The sequence below is a fragment of the Nanorana parkeri genome, unplaced genomic scaffold (assembly GCF_000935625.1).
Source record: "Nanorana parkeri isolate BGI_ZX_2015 unplaced genomic scaffold, ASM93562v1 scaffold159, whole genome shotgun sequence".
NCBI classification, from domain to species: Eukaryota; Metazoa; Chordata; class Amphibia; order Anura; family Dicroglossidae; genus Nanorana; species Nanorana parkeri.
The window spans coordinates 567528-572588 of record NW_017306427.1 but is presented as its reverse complement, the minus strand read 5'-3'; the positions used below and the strand labels follow the sequence as shown (position 1 = coordinate 572588).

Below are 5061 nucleotides of genomic sequence, written 5' to 3'. Positions count from 1 at the left end.
GTGGGGGGGTCGGGGGGGGGGGGGGGGGGGGGGGGAATGCATGCACGTGGAAAGCGTGAATGGGCTGCCGTACTGTACCATTAAAACCATCCATATAGCTAAGCCCGCAGTCCCCATTCACACCTGAGCGTTCCATAAATACGCACACAAAAATGTATCTTGCCGAGAGACATGCGCGATGTGGCACAAGCAATTTTTTAATGGGGTCAGGGGACGCAGGGAGCACAAATATGAAAGCATTAAATTGTAAAGGGGCTGAAATAGTGGTGATCTCCTGTAATGCGTCTCCAATCAATGGCCGTCTCCCGAAGCGTAGCCCCCAGTCTCCGGCCGTCTCCCGAAACGTAGCCCCCAGTCTCAGCCATCTTCCGAAGCTTAGCCCCCAGTCTCCCGAAGCTTAGCCCCCAGTCTCCCGAAGCTTAGCCCCCAGTCTCCCGAAGCTTAGCCCCCAGTCTCCCGAAGCTTAGCCCCCAGTCTCCCGAAGCTTAGCCCCCAGTCTCCCGAAGCTTAGCCCCCAGTCTCCCGAAGCTTAGCCCCCAGTCTCCCGAAGCTTAGCCCCCAGTCTCCCGAAGCTTAGCCCCCAGTCTCCCGAAGCTTAGCCCCCAGTCTCCCGAAGCTTAGCCCCCAGTCTCCCGAAGCTTAGCCCCCAGTCTCCCGAAGCTTAGCCCCCAGTCTCCCGAAGCTTAGCCCCCAGTCTCCCGAAGCTTAGCCCCCAGTCTCCCGAAGCTTAGCCCCCAGTCTCCCGAAGCTTAGCCCCCAGTCTCCCGAAGCTTAGCCCCCAGTCTCCCGAAGCTTAGCCCCCAGTCTCCCGAAGCTTAGCCCCCAGTCTCCCGAAGCTTAGCCCCCAGTCTCCCGAAGCTTAGCCCCCAGTCTCCCGAAGCTTAGCCCCCAGTCTCCCGAAGCTTAGCCCCCAGTCTCCCGAAGCTTAGCCCCCAGTCTCCCGAAGCTTAGCCCCCAGTCTCCCGAAGCTTAGCCCCCAGTCTCCCGAAGCTTAGCCCCCAGTCTCCCGAAGCTTAGCCCCCAGTCTCCCGAAGCTTAGCCCCCAGTCTCCCGAAGCTTAGCCCCCAGTCTCCCGAAGCTTAGCCCCCAGTCTCCCGAAGCTTAGCCCCCAGTCTCCCGAAGCTTAGCCCCCAGTCTCCCGAAGCTTAGCCCCCAGTCTCCCGAAGCTTAGCCCCCAGTCTCCCGAAGCTTAGCCCCCAGTCTCCCGAAGCTTAGCCCCCAGTCTCCCGAAGCTTAGCCCCCAGTCTCCCGAAGCTTAGCCCCCAGTCTCCCGAAGCTTAGCCCCCAGTCTCCCGAAGCTTAGCCCCCAGTCTCCCGAAGCTTAGCCCCCAGTCTCCCGAAGCTTAGCCCCCAGTCTCCCGAAGCTTAGCCCCCAGTCTCCCGAAGCTTAGCCCCCAGTCTCCCGAAGCTTAGCCCCCAGTCTCCCGAAGCTTAGCCCCCAGTCTCCCGAAGCTTAGCCCCCAGTCTCCCGAAGCTTAGCCCCCAGTCTCCCGAAGCTTAGCCCCCAGTCTCCCGAAGCTTAGCCCCCAGTCTCCCGAAGCTTAGCCCCCAGTCTCCCGAAGCTTAGCCCCCAGTCTCCCGAAGCTTAGCCCCCAGTCTCCCGAAGCTTAGCCCCCAGTCTCCCGAAGCTTAGCCCCCAGTCTCCCGAAGCTTAGCCCCCAGTCTCCCGAAGCTTAGCCCCCAGTCTCCCGAAGCTTAGCCCCCAGTCTCCCGAAGCTTAGCCCCCAGTCTCCCGAAGCTTAGCCCCCAGTCTCCCGAAGCTTAGCCCCCAGTCTCCCGAAGCTTAGCCCCCAGTCTCCCGAAGCTTAGCCCCCAGTCTCCCGAAGCTTAGCCCCCAGTCTCCCGAAGCTTAGCCCCCAGTCTCCGGCCCTCTCCCGAAGCTTAGCCCCAAGTCTCCGGCCCACTCCCGAAGCTTAGCCCCCAGTCTCCGACCCACTCCCGAAACGTAGCCCCAAGTCTCCAGCAGTCTTCTGAAGCAGATCTACCAGTGTCAAGTCCACAACCTTCTGCTGAAGCATACCCCCAGTCTCCAGTATATGACCGCCTCCTGAAGCATGTCCCCAGTATATGACCACCTCCTAAAGCATGTCCCCAGTATATGACCACATCCTGAAGCATGTCCCCGGTCTCTAGTCTATGACCATTTGTTGTAGGATACTCCAATCTGCATTCTATGGTTGTCACCTGAAGAATACCCCCAATCTCCAGTCTATAGCCATCTTTTGAAGTGTATGGCCAATATACGGTCCATCACCATCTCCTGAAACATGTCACCAATCTTCAACAACTTCTCTCTCCATTTCCAGCAGCACGTCGGCAGTTTTTGATCCTTTTCATAGTCCTTGACCATCTCCTTTGTATGTGCAACCTCTGAACGGTTTCTGTACCATCACATTTCACCGAATAGTTACCACGTCTCTTCCCGCCCCCAGTGTGGTCTTCCTTCCCCACATGTTATAGAACATAAAATAAACCAAAAGTCCAACAGGCAGAGTAGGCCACCGGAGGTGTGTAGACCTGGGAGCTGAGATACAAAGTTCCAACACACTAGGATCACCAAAAACACCAGATTCAGCCGGCAAACACTAAAAATATCTGTTTGAGGTCCAGTAGCCCCCTTAGAAGTATATTTGTAAACATCCGACACGTGTCATGTGACCAGACAGGGGGCAACCGGCTCCACGCGGAGCAGATCCCCCACACAAGGGGCAAGTCAGGGGGCAAGCGGCTCCACGCGGCCCAGATCCCCCACACAGGGGGCAAGCGGCTCCACGCGGCCCAGATCCCCCACACAGGGGGAAAGCGGCTCCACGCGGCCCAGATCCCCCACACAGGGGTGACATATACAGTTGTGAGGTACAGGGAGGGGGTGCAGACTTGAGGCTCGGAGGAGGTAGAGTTGGTGACATATACAGTGAGGAGGGGATAGAGTTGAAGTGGCATATACAGTGAGGGGGGATAGAGTTGAAGTGGCATATACAGTGAGGGGGGATAGAGGTGAGGTGACATATACAGTGAGGAGGGGATAGAGGTGGTGACATATACAGTGAGGAGGGGATAGAGTTGAGGTGACATATACAGTGAGGAGGGGATAGAGGTGAGGTGACATATACAGTGAGGGGGGGATAGAGGTGAGGTGACATATACAGTGAGGGGGGGAATAGAGGGGAGGTGACATATACAGTGAGGGGGGGAATAGAGGTGATGTGATATATACAGTAAGGGGGGGCAGAGCTAATATATACAGTGAGGAGGGGGTTGCAGAGTTGAGGTTCTCGGTTAGGGGGTTTCGGGGTCTCACTCACACTGTACACCGGAAGGTTTTAGTCATTCTCGGCCCCCCCGAGGGGGCATACAGGCCCGGGGGCCGCAGTCGCATGAGGCCTGGTCCAGCTCACAAGATGGCGGCTATAATCCTGAGACAGTCCGGAGCGGCGGAGAGCGGGGCCTCTGTGCGGAGCGGCCTGTGCAGCAATTCCGGGTATCCCCAGATATCGGAGGGTGAGCGGAGCGGCCCGAGGAAGACGGAGATCGGCCAGACAGCGCGTGACGTAACGGGGCGGAGCCAGGGCTCATCGTAAGGTGATGGAGGGGAGGGACGAGGATGACAGCGAACGGGGCGGTGCTAGCAGAGACTGGAGGAGGAGCTTTCAAATTTATCACCAACCAGGTGTGCGCACCAAAATTATAACCGTCCACAACACAGAGCTCAGAACCGCCCACAGCACACTGAGCACAGAGATCAGAACCGTCCACAGCACACTGAGCACAGAGATCAGAACCCTCCACAGACCACACTGAGCACAGAGATTAGAACCCTCCACAGACCACACTGAGCACAGAGATCAGAACCCTCCACAGCACACTGAGCACAGAGATCAGAACCCTCCACAGCACACTGAGCACAGAGATCAGAACCCTCCACAGCACACTGAGCACAGAGATCAGAACCCTCCACAGGTACAATGTCCTGTTCAGATGCGGTCACTTTGCCTGTTAAAGTAAATGACCGGGTGACAGAGGCCGCACCTGTCAGCAGTAGTCTGCATGTCATCATATACCATACAATGACATGCAGTTTGGAATAGATCACTGTCCATGGATACAGTGCTGTATTTTGGTTTTGTGCTGCCCTAGGCAAGACTTGACTCAGGCACCCCCTCAATCCAAATTTGCCCTGCCCCTTCCTGTTTAGGACATTTTGCACAACCAGCCACTGGACAGCATGCATGGGATCATACGGGGAGGAGAGCTGTGCATGGTTTGCGGTGGGCTTTACAGGGTCTCAGCAGAGCTGTGCAGGCTTTATGGTGGGCTTTACAGGGTCTCAGGAGAGCTGTGCAGGCTTTATGATGGGCTGTGCAGGTTCCCTTTCCCTCTCATGGTGGGCTTTACAGGGTCTCAGGAGAGCTGTGCAGGCTTTATGATGGGCTGTGCAGGTTCCTGCTGTTCCTCTCACCTGCAGCCCGAAATGCCATCAGTACCAACAGCCTGCTTCTGGGAGGCCTACCATCAGATCACATGCTATGGCCAGCCCCAAGCCACCCGCTGCCTGATTCTGTGCCCCACCGGGCAAGTAGCCAGTATGCCCAAAGGTAAGTCTGGCTCTTTGCAGAAAATGCTGCACTCCTTGAAAGTGCCGCCCTAGGCAAATGCCTAGTTTGCCTTGCGGTAAATACACCCCTGCATGGATACAGGATGGATGGATGGATGCAGGCAGGATAGACGGATGCTACATGGATGCAGGGTAGATGGATGCAGGGTAGAAGGATGCTAGATGGAGGCAGGGTAGACGGATGCAGGGTAGATGGATGCAGGGTAGAAGGATGCTAGATGGAGGCAGGGTAGAAGGATGCTAGATGGAGGCAGGGTAGACGGATGCTAGATGGAGGCAGGGTAGACGGATGCTAGATGGATGCAGGGTAGACGGATGCTAGATGGAGGCAGGGTAGATGGATGCAGGGTAGATGAGTGCAGGGTAGACGGATGCTAGATGGATGCAGGGTCGATGGAGGCAGGATAGACGGATGCTAGATGGAGGCAGGGTAGACGGATGCTAGA

The 5061-nt window shown here is 57.0% G+C and overlaps 1 protein-coding gene across 1 annotated transcript in view; it reads right to left on the bottom strand.

The window, feature by feature from the left end:
* Nucleotides 1-3590, bottom strand: part of MAP3K2 (mitogen-activated protein kinase kinase kinase 2) — a 41097-nt gene extending 37507 nt beyond the window's left edge. The window contains exon 1 of the mRNA XM_018554451.1: nt 3315-3590. The gene's annotated coding sequence lies outside the window, so the exon portion shown is untranslated. The remainder of the gene's footprint in view (nt 1-3314) is intronic.
* Between the last annotated feature and the right edge of the window lie 1471 nt (nt 3591-5061).